Source organism: Hypanus sabinus, chromosome 13 (genome assembly GCF_030144855.1).
Source record: "Hypanus sabinus isolate sHypSab1 chromosome 13, sHypSab1.hap1, whole genome shotgun sequence".
Taxonomy (NCBI): domain Eukaryota; kingdom Metazoa; phylum Chordata; class Chondrichthyes; order Myliobatiformes; family Dasyatidae; genus Hypanus; species Hypanus sabinus.
Window position 1 is genome coordinate 58,768,447 of NC_082718.1, and position 18,003 is coordinate 58,786,449.

Here is an 18,003-nt window from a genome sequence, read left to right on the forward strand (position 1 = left end):
CATCCCTAAATGCAGGAGACAGGTAACCAGGGACTGTCAGGAGAAGGAAGGGAAATGCACGGCCAGTGCAGAGTACACCTCTGGCCATTCCACTTAATAAGTATACAATTTTAGATACTGTTGAGGGGATGATCTCCCGGGGGGAGCCACAGTGACTGGGTCTCTGGCACTGAGTCTGGTGCTGTGACTCAAGAGCAGAGAGGCAAAGAGGACTGTAGTGTTGATAGAAATTCTTCACTCAGAGGAGAGGAGATGAGGTTCTGTGGACACAATAGAGATATGTTGTCCAGCTGGTGCTAGGATCAAGAATGTCTCAGACTGGGTCCGTGGCATTCTCAAGGGGGAGGGTGAGCAGCCAGAAGTCTTGGTACATATTGGCACCAATGACATGGGTAGAGAAGATGAGGCCCTGACAAGAGTCTTCAGGGAACTAGATAGAAAGCTGTGAGATGGGACCTTAATGATGGTAATCTCTGGATTGTTGCCTGTGCCATGTGCCAGTGAGGATAAGAATATGATATGGCAGGTGAATGCATGGCTGAATCACTGGTGTAGGGGGTAGGGGTTCAGATTTATGGATCTTTGGGATCTCTTCTAGGGAAGGTATGACCTGTACGAAAGGGATAGGTTGCAGCTAAACCCGGGGCAGACCAATATCCTTGCAGGTAGAGTTGTTCAGGAGGGTTTAAACTAATTTGCAAGGGGGTGGGAACTGAAGTGATAGTGCTGAAGTTCAGGTAGCTGGTTTACAAACACGTGTAATATGTAGTGAGGAGAGGCTATTGATAGGGCAAAATTGTTATCAACTGGGTGAATTGCAATGGAAAAGGCAGACAAAATTGAAAAGGGTGAGAATTGAAAAGGACTGAAGGTGTGATATTTGCGTGCAGTATACAGAATAAGGTAGATGAACTTGCAGCACAGGTAGAGATCGGCATGTATGACGCGGTAGGCATCATTACATCCTGGCTGAAGAAAGATTGTAGTGGGGAGCTTAATGTCCAAGGATACATATTGTATCAAAAGGACAGGCAGGAAGGCAGAGGGAGCGGCAGCATTGCTCTGGGTTAAAAAAAATAATTAGAAAGAGGTGATATAGGATCAGAAGGTGTTGAATCATTGTGCATAGAGCTGAGGAACTGCAAAGGGTAAAAAGACCCTGATCGAAATTGTATACAGACCCCCAAATAAAGTAAGGATGTAGTCTACAAATTACAATGGGAGATAGAAAATGCATGTCAAATGGGCAATGTTACAATAGTCATGGGGCATTTCAGTATGCAGGTAGATTGGGGAAAATCAGATTGGTGCTGGATTCCAAGAGGGGGATTTTCAAGATGGCTTTTTAGAGCAATTCATGGTTGAGCCCACTAAAGGATCAACTATTCTGGATTGGGTGTTGTGCAATGAGCCAGAATTGACAAGAGAGCTTAAGCTAAAAGGACCCTTAGCGAGTGAAGATAATATGATCATTTTCACCCTGAAATTTGAGGAGAAGTTGAAGTCAGATGTATCAGTATTTCAGTGGAGTAAAGGGAATTACAGAGCCATGAGAGAGGAGTTGGCCAGAATTGATTGGAAAAGAACACTAGCAGGGATGATGGTACAGCAACAATAGCTGAAATATATGAAAGTTCAGAAGGCAAAGGATATATACATCCCAAAGAAAACAAAGTATTCTAAAGGAATGATGACATAACCGAGGCTAACAAGAAAAGTCAAAGCCAAAGAGAGGACATATAATAAAGCAAAAATTAGTGGGTAGTTAGAAGATTGGAAAGCTTTTAAAAACTAACAAGAAGTCATAAAGATGGAATACAAAGGTAGGCTAGCCAATAATATTAAAGAGGATACTAAAAGTTTATTCAAACACATGAAGTGTAAAAGAGAAGCAAGAGTGGATATTGGATTGCTGGAAAATGATGCAGAAGAGGTAATAATGGGGGGATAATGAAATGGCTTATGAACTGAATAAGTATTTTATGCCAGTGTTCACTGTAGAAAACACAAGCAGTATGGTGGAGGTTCCCGGTGTCAGAGGACATAAAGTGTGTGAAGTTACCATTACTTGAGAGAAGGTTCCTGGGAAACTGAAAGGTCTGAAGGTAGGTAAGTCACCTGGACCAGGTGGTGTACATCCCAGGCTGGCTGGGGATAGAGGTGGCTGAAGAGATCGTGGAGGCATTAGTAATGATCTTTCAAGAATTTCTAGGTTCTGGAAGATTGGGAAATTGTAAATATTACTCCGCTCTTCAAGAAGGGAGAGAGGCAGAAGAAAGGAAACTACAGGCCAGTCGTTCTGACAGTAGTTGGGAAGATGTTGGAGTCAATTTATCAAGGATGAGGTCTCAGGGTACTTGGAGGCAGAGGACAGAATAGTTTCCTCAAGGCAAAATCTTGCCTGACAAATCTGTTGGAATTCTTTGAAGAAATAGCAAAGTAGCATAGATAATCAGTAAATGTGGTGTACTTGGGTTTTCAGAAGGCCTTTGACAAGGTGCTTGACATGAGGCTACTTAACAAGCTATGAGCCCATGGTAATTCAGGAAAGATTCAAGCAGGGATAAAGCAGAGGCTGATTGGCAGGAGGCAAAGCATGGGAATAAAGGGAGCCTTTTCTGGTTGTCAGCTTGTGACTGGTGGTGTTCCCCAGGGGTCTGTGCTGCAACAATCTTTTTACATTATATGTCAATGATTTGGATGAAGGAGTTGATGGCTTTGTTGTAAAGTTTGCAGACGCTATGAAGGTAGGTGCAGGGGCAGGTATTTTTGAGAAAGTAGAAAGGCCACACAAGGATTTGGGCAGATTAGGAGAATGGGCAAAGGAATGACAGATGGAATACAGTGTTGGGAAGTGTACGGTCATACACTTTGGTAGAAGAAATAAAAGGTTTGACTATTTTCTAAATTGAGAAAATACAAAAAAAATGAGATGCAAAAGGACTTGGGAGTCCTTGTGCAGGATTCCCTAAACGTAAATTTTCAGGTTGAGTCTGTGATGAGGAAGACAAATACGATGTTAGCATTCATATCAAGAGGACTAGAATATAAAGACAAGGATGTCATGTTGAGACTTTATAAAGCACTGGTAAGGCCTCATGGAGTATTGAGCAGTTTTGGGGGTATCTTAAAAAGAATGTGCTGAAACTTAAGATGGTTCAAAAGAGTTCACAAAAATTATTCCAGGTTTAAATGTCTTGTCATTTGAACAGCATTTGATGGTTCTGGCCCTGTACTCACTAGAATTCTGAAGAGTGAGGGCTGACCTAATTGAAACCTAGCCGGGGAATGGTGAATCTGTGGAATTCTTTGTCACAGGCTCTTTATGTATATTTAAGGCAGATCTGATAAATTCTTGATTGGTCAAGCCATGCAGAGATATGGGGAGAGGGCAGTAGATTAGGACAGGGAGGAACATCGGATCAGCCATGATGAAATGGTGGAGCAGACTCAATGGGCCAAATGGCCTAATTCTACTCCAATATCTTATGGTCTCATCTCTGAAGGTTGCCACACATGTTGCTAGGTTATTATGAAGGTATATGATAAAGTGGTCTTCAGTAGTTGGGGAACTGAGTTCAAGAGCCACGATTTAATGTTGAATTACTTTTTTCAAACCCTGGTTAGAAAACATTTATTATGTTCAGTCTGGTTGTCTCATTTTAGGAAGGATGTGGAAGTCATAGAGAGGGTGGAGAGGAGATTGATCAGGGTGCTGCCTGGGTTAGAGAGGGTGGAGAGGAGATTGATCAGGGTGCTGCCTGGGTTAGAGAGGGTGGAGAGGAGATTGATCAGGGTGCTGCCTGGGTTAGAGAGGGTGGAGAGGAGATTGATCAGGGTGCTGCCTGGGTTAGAGAGGGTGGAGAGGAGATTGATCAGGGTGCTGCCTGGGTTAGAGAGGGTGGAGAGGAGATTGATCAGGGTGCTGCCTGGGTTAGAGAGGGTGGAGAGGAGATTGATCAGGGTGCTGCCTGGGTTAGAGAGGGTGGAGAGGAGATTGATCAGGGTGCTGCCTGGGTTAGAGAGGGTGGAGAGGAGATTGATCAGGGTGCTGCCTGGGTTAGAGAGGGTGGAGAGGAGATTGATCAGGGTGCTGCCTGGGTTAGAGAGGGTGGAGAGGAGATTGATCAGGGTGCTGCCTGGGTTAGGGAGCATGACTTCTGAGGACAGGTTGAGCAAACTCGGGCTTTTCTCTTTAGAGTGAAGGAGGATGAGATGTGACTTGACAGAGGAATACAGGTGATAAGAGGTATAGATCAAGTGGTTGACCAGAGAAGTTTTCCCAGGGCGAAAATAACTAATACGCAGGGGCATAATTTTGAGATGATAAGAGGAAAGTATAAATGGGATATCAGAGGCAAGTCTTTTACAGTGTTGGGTATGTAGAATGCCCTGCCAGGGGTGATGGGAGAGGTAGATACATCAGAAACACTTAAGAAATTAGAGAGGCACATGGATGATAAAGACTATGTAGGAGGGAAGGGTTAGATTGATCTTGCAGCATGTTAAAAGGGTGGTACAACAACTGTGCTGTGATGGCCTTTAAAGGGACAACAGGACCAGGTCCCTACCACCTGATGCATCTTCCTCCCCTCCCCCCATCTTCCTGCTCTAACTTCTCATCTTTATTTCCCAATCCTGATGAAGGGTCTCGGCCTGAAATGTTAACTGTTTACTCTTTCCCATCGATGCTGCCTGGCCTGCCGAGTTCCTCCAGCATTTTGTGTGTGTAACCCTGCTGAATTAGCAGGAATAATCACCTGATGAGCCAGGCGCACAAGGATTAGGATTTCTCAATGGAGAGGGATAATAAATCAATCATGTTGGAATAGCAGAACAGACTCGATCGACCCAAAGGCCGATTTCTACTCCCAGACCTCATGGTCTTATGGAGTCTGCTCTGCCACTCAATCATGGCTGACTTATTATCCCTCTCAACCCTAATCCCCTGCCTTCTCTCTGTAATTTTTGGTACCCTTACTAATCCAGAACATATCACCCTCCACTTTAAAAATACCCAATGATTTAGCTTCCACAGCCATCTCTGTTAGTGAATTCCAAATTCATCAGCCTCTGGCTAATGAAATTCCTCTTAGTTTCTGTTGTAAAGGAACACCCTTTTATCCTGAGCCAATGCCCTCTAGTTCTAGACTCTCCCCCATTACTGGAAACATCCTCTCCATGTTCACTGTATTTAGGTCTTTAATGAGAATGAGAACCCCCCCTCCCCCACCTTCCCCATTCTTCTAATCCCAACAAGTACAGGCCCAGAACCATCAAACACTCAAATATTAGGCTGCTCCTCATCCTCGTAACTCTTGCATTAGAGGCCCAAAAGGGTACATCAAGTAGCTTTGACTGCAAGTGTTCACTTGTATATAAACATTTTGCATAAATTTGCACTGCATGAATAGGACTAGCTGAAAGCGATCATCTTGTTGTTTTCCCTGGTGAAGATGTTCCACATGAACTGCTTCCATCCAGCTTCTTATTTCTTCATGTCTCTCTCAAACTACCAATTCCCTTTTCTATTCACCTCAACCACTCTATGCTGTGGAGCCAGCATGGATACAGACCCTCTGCCTAACCAGTACAAGCTAACCATGGTGCTCAGTCAGCTGGTTCCAATTTCCCCTGTTCAGTCCATATTCCTCCATATACCAATCCAAGTGCTCTTGAACCTGCCTCAACCACTTCTTCTGGCAGCTTGTTCCATTTCCTCACTGCATGATGTGTTGCAAACAGCTGCTCCTTGCATACTTTTTAAAACCTCCCCCTTACTCTAAATCTATGCCCTGATCATTGGATTTCCCTACCTTGGGGAAAAGACTTGTCTATGTCTCTGATAATCTTAAACGTTTCTGTATGTTTGCCCCTCGTTCTCGTACATTCCAGGGCATAAAGACCAAGCCTGGTCAACCTCTTCACTACAACACAGGCCCTTTAATACCAGCAACATCCACATAACATCCACATAAATTTCTTCTGCCTTCTTTCTAGTTTAACCACGTTTCTCCTATAAGTGGGTAACCAAAGCTGTAGACAAGTGCCGTCTCACCGATGACTAGTACAACAGCAATGTAATATCCCAACTTGTATACACTACTATGCTGCCCTGTAATTGAAAACAAAATGAAACGACAGACTCTGGAATTCCTGAACTAAAACCAAGTGCAGCAAATACTGAGGAGGTCAGGCAGATATGTGGAGAGGGAAGCAGTTCTGATGAAAAATCATTGACTTGAGACAGCAACAATTTCTCTAGCTGCAGATGCTGCCTGACTGACTCCATATTTCCAGCACTTTGTTTTGTGCCATGTTCCGTCTTCTCCCCTGAGAGGGAGGTCTCTCCAGGATTACTGCCTGCCCTGCTTATAATCCACATTGAGCTCCCCACAAGGAGAATTTTTCTGAGCACCTGTTCAACTAAAGATTACTTGAAAGAACTGCACATCAACCCTACCCGCTCTGTCTCGAAGGCATCAAACTGACCTTTTCTGATGACTGTACCCTCAAATTTGGCTTCGATCTCACAGCACATCAACCAGCCCTTCAGCTCACCATGTACATGAAAAATCTACACTGATCCCATTTGCCTGTATTGGGACAGTATAATCAGAATCAGGTTTATTATCACCGGCATGTGTCATGAAATTTGTTACAGCAGCAGCAATACATAATATAGAAGAAGTAAAAAAAATAACAGCATACATGCATTGAATAGATTAAAATCATGCAAAAAACAAATATATATTCTAAAAGTGAGGTAGTGTTCACGGGCTCAATGTCCATTTAGGAATCGGATGGCAGAGGGGAAGAAGCTGTTCCTGAATCGCTGAGTGTGTGCCGTCAGGCTTCTGTACTTCCTACCTGATGGTAACAGTGAGAAATGGGCATGCCCTCTGTGCTGGAGGTCCTTAATAATGGACGCTGCCTTTCTGAGACACCGCTCCTTGAAGATGTCCTGGATACTTTGTAGGCTTGTACCCAAGACAGAGCTGACTAAATTTACAACCCTCTGCAGCTTCTTTCGGTCCTGTGCAGTAGCCCCCCCTCCCAATACCAGACAGTGATGCAGCCTGTCAGAATGCTCTCCATGGTACATCTATAGAAGTTTTTGAGTGTATTTGTTGACATACCAAATCTCTTCAAACTCCTAATGAAGTATAGTCACTGTCTTGCTTTCTTTATAACTACATCGATATGCTGGGACCAGGTTAGGTCCTCGGAGATCTTGACACCCAGGAACTTGAAACTGCTCACTCTCTTCACTTCTGATCCCTGTATGAGGATTGGTATGTATTCCTTCATCTTATCCTTCCTGAAGTCCACAATCAGCTCTTTCGTCTTACTGACATTGAGTACAAGGTTGATGCTACAACACCACTCCACTAGTTGGCATATCTCACCCCTGTACGTCCTCTATACCTCACCTATATATATCTAAGTGCTTAAGCAGAGTGAACATGACAGCTTTATTGCAGTTCTTTGTGAACGGAGTTCAGCTCTGCTTTTAAAAAGAAGTGAAACACAATCATACTTTATGATCACTTATGACTAATTGAGAATCCAAATGTACCTAATTGCATTTGTTTAGTCAATTAATACACACACTCTTGATGTCATTGTAACTTCAATGCTAATTCTCTGTCTATTAATGTGAACTTTAACCTCGTATACATTTGTTTGTAACATTGAGTAAAAGCAAGGTGGGAGATTTCTTATGATTGTTGCAAATACAAAGTTCAGCATAAAATCAGCTAGCCTCTTGTGCCCTAATGAACACAACCATTGCCATTCTCTTTGTGTGAACACTTGTCCTCTGGGATCTGTTTAATCAACTTGTTATTTTGCTGAAAATTTTTATTTCAAAAGTGTCAGTTTAATTTTACTGTCTTTCTTGTACCTTTTGTGCAGGAGGACCCAATCTCTACCTTCTATCTTCATCGATTTCTTCCCCCCCACCTGCCCCCCCCCCCCACCGGGAAGCTGGGAGCTGCTGAGGGTGGTTCGTGTAGACACTCACTCGTTGACCAAGCTGTTTTGAGAGTAATGGTTTGGGCTGCTGGATCAGTCTCGGATCCCATGTAGAATGGGCACTTCTAGATAGAAGGCTGGTGATCGTACTTCTTTCAACAGGCCACGGAGATGCAAGATGCTGAGGTGCTGGAACTTTTGAGCAATTCCTACATAATGCTGGAGGTCCCCAGCAGGTCAAGCAGCATCTGTGGGGAGCAACTAAACAGTTGACACTTCAGGCTGAGTCCTGATGAAGAGTCTTGGCCTGAAACATCAACTCTTCATTTCCCTCCTCAGATGCTGCCCGACCTGCTGAGTTCCTTTGGCATTTTGTGTGTTTCAGTGGGCCATCCCACTTGGAAAGTTCTTTCCTGCAATTCCATGTAGTGTCCTGATGCTGGGATGCAGCTCCTGGAAAATGAGTGCAGAGATTGGGGAGCAGAAGGAGACCACTCAGCCCTTCTAGTCTACCCCACCATTCTGTATGATAGTGCCTGGTCCTCTGCTCACAGTAACCTCTTAACCTGTTCTATAGCAAATGTGTATCAAGTTATCTGTATTTAAAAAGAAATTCCACTACCCTTGAGGAAACTCGAAGCCTGTGAGAGAAAATCTTGGGATTAGAGTGGCATCTGAGGCACCCAGGGAAATCGCGGGGGAGCAAGCAAACTCCAGTAAGGCATCCCTCAAGAATAGGGATTGAACCTATATCATTACAATACTGAGGTAGTAGATCTGCTAACTGCACCACTGTCCCTCCCTCTCCCATCCAATCTGTCAAGACGCCTTCAAGATCATGTGCTTTCTAATCTCCCCCCTCAGTACATTTTATCTATGGTGTGGAAACAGACCATTCCAGCCCACTGAGCTGTGCTACCCAACATCCCACTGAATTAACACTAGCCTCATCACAGGACAATTCGCAATGGCCAATTAACCGGTACATCGTTGGACTGTGGGAGGAAATTGAAGCACCCAGAGGAAATCAGGATGAACAGAAAAACTTTCCTGCAGAGGATGCCGGAACTGAGCTCCAAACTCCAATTCCTCAAGCTGTAACAGCGTCAAGTTAACCTCTGCGCTATCGGGGCACCTTATCTAGCAAGCCTTATCCAACATCTCCATTCAGGGTATTCTCAGCTATTCCATGTGTCAATGCAGTAAACCTCTCTGAACACACTAACATCCTGAAATAAGGAGACCAACACTGTACATGGCTCGCCAAAGCCTTTTACAGTCTCATATTGGCTTGGGCTGATGTGCCGTAATAAAAGGGAGGATTGAGTATTCAGTAATAGGCTTGGAAACTTTCCAAAAATGTTACTCCAGTGTGGTCTCAATCAAATGATAGAAAAAGTCATAACCTAGACTGAACGCACAGCTACACTGAAATCATGGAGATTTAAGATCCTAAATTCCACTGGTGTGGCTCTAAACTGGCAGCACTACCTTCCAGTCCACTGAGCATGCTGCTGGCTGCCTGTGAAATCCCACAGGATAGAGCAAGCTTCCTGCTACTCAGCCTGGGGTATAACAGAGCTGGGCAGGAACAGATTCCTTCACGGCTGAGAGGAAGAGCTTTCTGCTCAACCCATGCATCACACCAAGTTTCAGCGCACATTTCACAAACAAGAAAATATCTGCAGATGTTGGAAATGCAAGCAACACACACACTAAATGCTGGAGGAACTCAGCAGGCCAGGCAGCATCTATAGAAAAGAGTACAGTCAACGTTTCAGGTTGAAGGTCTTGCTGAAGGGTCTCAGCTCGAAATGTTGACTCTTTTTCCATAGATACTGCCTGGTCTGCTGAGTTCCTCCAGTTTTTGTGTGTGTTATTCAGCACACATTTAGTCGGATTAGGGTTCTTTCTGTCCTCTTTGCTGAGATCGCCTCTGTACTTTCTATGGACCAATGTTTTTAAAAAGAAAAAATGTCATGGTAATATGTGTATTAGTGGGTGGCATCTGCAACTTTTTCAAGGAAATCTGCTGTTTTCTTCAGTACGATTCTTTGATTCTTTATAGTGCATCTATAAAGGAGCAAGGTACCAATGGCAGTTTTGGTGAATGGTAACATGTGTAAGCCTTGTACTGCTTGCTTTTTGTATTGAAACTGTGTCCAAGGCTGGGCTCAGGAAGTTATTGACCATAGGCCCAATAGGTTAACTGATACAGGTAGCAAAGGATTTGTGTAGAGGGGAGGGGGGAAGGTACTGCGATCCAGTATTTGATTTCGTGAGCAGAAAGCTGATACTTGGTGATCAGTGTAGGGGAGGAAGAATAACTGAAAGTCAGTTGGTGATTGGTAATCAGATTCAGATTTGTGTGTCACATGTACATTGCATTGAAATGTAGTGAAATTCATCATTTGAATGAACAACCAACACACCCAGTTTTGTTGGATCCAGCCTGCAAGTGTCACTGCACGTTTCTGCGTGAATATAACATGCCCACAGTGCTCGGCAAAACAACCGCAGAACATAACAAATTACAAAACAACAACAGCAACACAAGCTCCTTTCCTCCCTCCCTCCCATCTACTCTCATGCTCTAGCTTTAGGACAGGCCTCCAGGCTTTGCCTATCAGGCCTCAACTTCCAGACTATCGACCAATCTTTGGTTCTGATTTTTGGTATCAACCCCTGGACTAGCCATTGATGGGACCCCAAACTCCAGTTCTGAACTCCTGTGATATTATTATGTGTACCAAGGTACAGAGAAAAGCTTGTTTTTTTGCATGCCACATAGAACCATAGAACATTACAGCACAGAAACAGGCCTTTTTGCCCTTCTTGGCTGTGCCGAACCATTTTTCTGCCTAGTCCCACTGACCTGCACCTGTGCCATATCTCTCCAAACCCCTCTCATCCATATACCTGTCCAAGTTTTTATTAAATGTCAAAAGTGAGCCTGCATTCACCACTCCATCTGGCAGCTCATTCCACACTCCCAGCACTCTCTGCGTGAAGAAGCCCCCTCCCCCAATGCTCCCTTTAAACTTTTCCCCCTTCACCCTTAACCGATGACCTCGGGTTTTTTTCACCCCGGCCTCTCTCATTCATAGTCACATTCATTTTATTTCATTACAACAGTCCATTGAGGTAATACAAGGGAAAAAGTGACAATGCATGTTAATGTGTTGCAGTTACAGAGAAAATGCTGTTCAGGTACATAATATGTGCAAGGCTTTGATAAGTTAGAATCAGATCAAGAATCCATCTTATCGTACTGGGGAGCTTTCAATAGTCTCATCACCAGGAAAGAAGCTGTCCTTGATGGTCCATGCTTTCAGGCTTCTGTATCTTCTGCCTGATGAGGGAGGGTAGAAATGAGAACGTCCTGAGTGACAGGAGTCTTTGGTTATACTGATGCTTCATTAAGTTAGAGACCATGGAAGGGAGGCCTAAGCTGTGTCCACAACTCTCTTTAGTTTCTTTTGGTCTAAGCAGTTGCTGAACCTAGCCATGATGTATCCAGTTAGGATGCTTTCAATGGTGCATTTATGAAAATTAGTAAGGGTTACAGAGGAAATGCCTTTGGGAACTGAAGTAAAAGACATTTACACAAAGGTTTTGGAAATCTGGAGTATTCTCCCCAAAACCTGTAGTGGCTCTAGGTGAGTTAAATGCTTCATGACTGAGACTTTTTTTTTAAGTAGTCATGTATTAAAATCCCACATATGGTAAAGGAGGTTGAAATGTGACTGCCAGGTTCAATGGGCTGAAAGCCCTACGGTCCTGCAGTCAAACAGATAGGCTTAAGGAGCATCAGAGGAGGAGGAAATTCAAGTGTTTTCAAACCAGATGACTAGTGAGGGACTGAGTTATAGGGAGAGATTGGACAGGCAGGAGTATGAGGAATGAGCTTTTAGAGGTGTTTAAAATCACTAGAGACGTAGACAACATAAGTGTACTGGATATTTTTCCATCAGGTTGGGGAAATCCAAAATTAAAGGATGTATGTTTAAGGTGAGAGGGGAAAAATTAATGGGAACTTGAAGGCAAGATTTTGTTTTTACACCAAGGGTGTGGTCTATATATGGAATGAACTGCCAGAGGAAGTGGTTGGGCAGGTATATTGATAGGATTGTTTAGAAAGTAATGGGCCAAATGTGGGCAAATAGGATGAAATTGGATGGGCATCTTCATTGGAGTGAACTAGTTTGGGGAAATGTTTGCTTGTATGCTGTGTGACTCAGCCCATCGTATGTGTTTGGGGAATGAATGTAAAAGGACTATGAATTTGTGAAGCCTGGAGTGGGAGGTTTGTTTTAGTTGGGAAGGGATCAGGACTGACAGTGCATTGGTTGGAAGCAGTGGGTAGGTTGTAGAATTGAGTGTAAGCTGCAAAGTTGGAGGTGTCTTGGGTCGGGTTTACCTCAGGAGCGAGCTTGTGGGGTGGCCAGGTATTTTGCATTCAGCTTTCCAGGCGTGCACTACAAGCCTGTGTCTTGAGTGTCAAATGAGAGGCCACCCTATGGCTAATATGGTCTGCTCTCATTGCAATCCTTGAAGAGCAGTGCTCAGGGAAAGTCATTAACTCATGTTGCCCTAATGTAGTAATCCTATCAGGTTCCCTAAGATCAAGTTTAGTATCTTGGTGGGCTCATCATGATCAAGAGGCAGATAATAGCTTAACTTGCTGACATACAGGTGGATCTTCATACTGATTGGGAAACCAATCTAACACCCCTTTCCAGCAATTGATGCCCAGCTAGAAAGGCTGCATCTACTAGAGGACCTGGGATCAGAAAAAATGCCAGTGTGGCAGTGAAGGAAACCACTTCATCTGGAAGATTCTGCTCAAATGTTGTAACTTTAAGGCGAAGGGCACCTAATGCATTCAAGACTTCAATGGCTTTATTGACGTAACCTTTGAGTATGTACTGAGATAGCAGAAGTTCCTGCAGGATCTTCGAGAGAAGGGGAACAAGGGCTAAAGGCACAGCTGCTTTTCCCAACCCCCACCGAGAAGCAGCATGTGATCACTGCATTTGTCCAACCCAAACATGAATGCACATTGTGAACGTCCTCACCTTCTTTGCTTGTTATGTTGAGAGTGCAGGAAACAGTGTGGACATTAAAGTTAGGTTTGGGATCTGTACAAGCAAGCACCAAGTGAAAGTAAAGCTGAGGGTGGATTTGAATAGCTCCATTATCCACTCTCCCTCGGTCTTTGCCTTTGGAGGGAACTGCAGTTACGTTGTGTGTACTGGTCAACCCAGGGTATGCCACAACTTTGGCCATGTCATCATCCAGTGCAGTGAAGTGATCTGCAAGAACTGCAAACTGGAAGGCCACCAGCAAAGGATTGCCAGGAGAGAAAATGCTGCAACCTCTGCGGAGAGGCAAGCCTGCCCATTGGGCAAAGTCTGTTCTGGGGCAGATGATCCACTCGGACCAAACCTGTGCTGTTCCCTGACAGGAAGATCTTTGATGGTTTTGTGATACTGACAGACAGCATCACCTACATGCTGGACAGGGTTGGATGCCTGCCTGGTTAGCTTGGACCAGGAGAAAGCCTTTGACAGGATATCGCATGAAGGGCCTTCAGTGGGGGTGGGGGGAGAAATAAGGAATTGGATCCACAGCTCTACACAAGCGTCTGTAGTGCACTCCAAATCAATGGGTGGGGAACTGATAGCTTCCCCATTTGGTCTGGAGTCAGGCAAGGTTCCCTACTCTTCCCTGTCTTGTTTGTGTGCTGCATAGAACCCTTTGCTAAAGCCATTAGGAAGGACGAGAGCACAAGAGGGCTGATGCTACCAGGCTGTGGAGGGACCCAAGTGTGCATGGACAACATCTGCTCAGATCTAAGGTCAGTTTGCAGATTGATCAGCATCTGCAACCACTTTTGTTGGCATCAGGGACCAGGGTTAGCCGCACGGAGAGTGAGGCCATGCTCTTCGGCAGCTGGCTTGGCCAATCCAGTGTCCCCTTCGACATCAGGTCTGATTACGTGAAGATTCTGGGGATCTGGTTCAGAGGGGCCACAAGGCATGCAAAAAAAAATTGGCTGAAGTGAACTGGGAAGGTAAACCAGAAATTGGGACTGTGGGATAACTGGGAAGAACGTGGTTATCAGGCGTGAGGTACTCAGGCCTGCTGTACGGCACAGGCGTGGCCCATCTCTGCTTCTCCAGTTTGGGAATCACCTAAGCTGTCTTCAGATTCATCTGGGGATCCAAGATGAAGCAGGCCAGACAGGTCACAATGCACAAGGCCCTGGACAATGGGGGCAAAACTGTACCCAATATTGTCTCCTCACCCTGATGACCACCTTTGAATGCATAGAACTGAAATGCATGGGTACTGTGCACCACTACGTGCTGATGTTCTGTCTGTCCCAGTGTTGCGAAGGACAGGTCTGGTTCTGTTGCTGTGCAACATCCCAGTCATTTACATGTAGCTGCATTACCTGTCCTTTGTGGAAAAGTTCTTCTGGGCCAACGTGGTTCCCTGAGCAGATGGTCCAGACCATCTGGCAGAATGCCACCAAGACTTTGCCTGACTGGTGGTGAGAGGGACCCTCCCAGTCCAATCCTTCCTCCATGCCTGGAGCATCACTCGTACAGCCTGCTGCCAGAGGGATGACCATGCTGGGAGCGAGAGAGACAGTAGCTTACCTCTTTACAGACTGTACATTTGCAGTGAGGGGCTGGAGAAAGATGAAATGGCCTGTGTCGTGCTTCAACCCAAGTAGCTGCGTAACAGTCTCTAGTCTACGAGCTGATCCCAGGGACAGACATGGAAACAAACTTCAAGTGCTACTGGCAGATCATCAGTTTGGTGAAAGATACTCTTTGCTTGGCATGAAACTTATTGGTCTACCAGCACATGGAGATGTCCGTGGAAGAATGCTGCCAACTGGAATATTCCAGGCTGTTGGAGTATGTTCTGAGGGACGCACTGAAGCTTGGTATGGCCACTGCAAGGGCGTGGTGGGGAAGGACCACAGAATAGGGTTCTCCTACTGGAGAGGAAGGGGCTGGATAGTGGGAGGAAGCCCTTTAGTTATTGAAGTAATTGGTGTACCACCCCAGAGTGACAAGTGAGTGGCAGCAGTGCTATTAATGTGTATGAATGTAATACAACTGTATGGAAAGCATTCACTGTGTATGTAAAGAATGAAAATGGCTTTGAATGTTTTACTCCTGCATTTTTGTTTTAAAATGAAAGTTAGGATACCAGTTCTTGGAAAAATCCAATCAAATTTCACGATCATTGCTATGCAGAAATGTTCAGAATTGGGATTAGCTTGAGTCAAAATTTTTTATTTGATAGTGCTGGAAAGTTCCACACAAAGCTATTCGTTTTCAAGGCAGTGGTCTTGAAATGCTTCGGCTGATTAACCCTTAACGACCTCGAGGGGTTCCAGCATGAGCCAGTAACCCCTCTTCAGCTGGCATTTACACTGACACGGTCTCTGCTACAGAAGGAAGCCGCCTTTGTGTAAATTGAAGGGATTCAAGAATAAGTGGAAGCAGTCATGCTTATTTAAATGTTCTGTGACCAATGTAAAAATAATGCTTAAAAATAATGCTGACAATAACGATTGCAGCAGTTTGTTTAGTTGGCATTTCCAATTAGCTGAAATGCAAAAAATATTTTTGGGTCCATACTGCTGCCTGCATTACATATACTGCATGTGCCATTGTGTAATCCGTGAGCTCACCGCTTTAAAGGAGGGTGCAAACATATGCCAGCCTGCCTGACAGTTGCATTCATCTGGACATTTCAGTTTAATATTCAGGTACATCCAATTCCTTTAGGTTAGCAAAACTGGCTTCCTGTTAATGTCTGAGCTTGCACCCATTTGAAGTCCAACAACACATGAAGGGGGTAGGGCTGGAGAACAGATTCATTCCAGCAGGAGGTGGTGATAAACTAGCACATAGAACATTACAGCACAGTAAATAGGCACTTTGGCCAACAGTATTGTGCCAATCTTTTACCTTCTGTGATCAATCTAACACTTCCCTCCTCATAGCTCCCACATTTTCCTATCATCCATGTGCCTAGTTTTGCAAGTGTCCCTAATGTATTTTCCTCTACCACCACCCCAGCAGAGTGTTCCACATATCCACCACCCCTGGTGTTTTTTAAAGAAAACTTGAGTGTGACATCCCCATGTAACTTCTGCAATCACTTTTAAAATATTTTTCTTCGCATTGGCCATTTTGACTGTGGGAAAAAGTCTTAAGCTGTCCACTTGATCTATGTTTCTTATCATCTTGTTCACCTCTACCAACTCAATTACTTATTCCACCCCCAAAAAAAACAGGTTCTTCAGTGCCTGTTCTAAGAAACTTGAATGCATTGAAGCAGAACAAAGGTCTAGGTCTTAGCACTTAGTAAAAACATTCCTGGTAAACCTATTCTGCAGTCATGATGTATTTTTTTTTATTGGTGGTGTGGATGTACCTTCCCCTTGGGTTTTGCCTGTTCTCAAACTGCTGTGTTGTCTCTCCTGTAGTTAATGGATCTTTTTGTTTCTCTTCTGTAGTACTGTAACAGGCCTGAGGACAGGACTCTAATCTAAATACCAGTCTGTGAGCATAAGATAATTGGTCCGGTTCAGGTTTGTTGTTGTCATAGGCATACATAAGGTACAAATGTGATGAAAATTGGCTTTTTGCAGCAGGTACTTTATCAGGACAATCATAGAACACAGAAGACCCTTTCATCCCAGAAAGATTAGAACGTAGAACAAAATCAGAATCAGGTTTAATATCACTGGTACCATTTTGGAGCCCATGATGGAGCAAGTTGAGTTTGCAACTTTCTGTGGCTTTTCCAATCCTCTCTACCACTACTACAGCACATTACAGGCCCTTTGCCTCACAATGTTGTGTCAACTTTTAATCTACTCTGAGATCAATCTAACCTTTCCCTCCTTCAACATAATTAACATGCACCTTAAATTAAGATATCATATGTGATCTGTACAGTCCATCCAACCACTTGATATGGCTTTTGGTGATTAAATGAAACTATATAACTGCTGCCAAGGTGCAGCTGTTTCTGTTCGCATAACTACACCATTTTGATTGGTGTCACCAGTGTTATTAACTATTCGTAAATTCAGTGAGGGAAAGATGATATAAACCTCTAACCACAGTCATCTCATTTTCTAAGAAGTGCTGTACTGGGATGGCACAGTAAGAGTAGGGCTATTACAAGATCAGCTGTAAGACTGGAGTGGCACAGTAGTAGCGTAGCAGTTCACACAACACTTTTCAGTACAGGCCAACCAGGTTCAGTTCCAGCGCTGCCTGCAAAAAGTTTGTACATTCTCTCCGTGACCATATGGGCTTCCTTCAGGTGCTCTGGTTTCCTCCCACAGTCCAAAGTTGTACCGATTGGTAGGTTAATTGGTCATTGCAAATTGACCTGTGATTAGGCTGGGGTTAAATTGGAAGTTGCTGGGTGGCATGGCTCAAAGAGCCTATTCTATGATGAATCTCAATAAATAAAATGAAAATCAGGGTTCAATTCCCACCGAAATAAGGAGTTTGCGTTCTCTCTGTGACCACCTAGGTTACCACTGGGCCCTACGGTTTCCTCCCAGATTCCAAAGATTAGAGAATTGTTGGCGCTGGAAGTGTGGTGACACTTGTGGCCTAACCAGTACAATCCTCACTATTTTGATTTGACACAAACAGTTCATTTCACGGTTTCAGTGCACGCATGGCAAATAAAGCTAATCATTATCTTTGTTCTCTCCTCATATGGCAATCATAGAAAGAAAAACCATTAACAATATGATTGGTGAATAACAATACCTGCACAAATACTAGGCTTGTACCAAGGCAGCTATGTTGAAATGCTGTATGGAATAGTAATTCCTGAACATGCTGGGGAGGACAGTGTAAACTCGCAATGTGGGAGCCTCTTTTGAGTTTATTCCTTGTGAAAATTGAATGCAAATGTTTTCTGAGAATTGTATATTATGGCTGCCTAGAAGAGTAACAATGAAATGAT

At 44.1% G+C, this 18,003-nt stretch overlaps 1 protein-coding gene across 1 annotated transcript in view; it reads left to right on the top strand.

Moving 5' to 3' along the window:
• Positions 1-18,003, top strand: part of lrmp (lymphoid-restricted membrane protein) — a 223,699-nt gene that overhangs the window by 131,380 nt on the left and 74,316 nt on the right. The window lies entirely within an intron of this gene.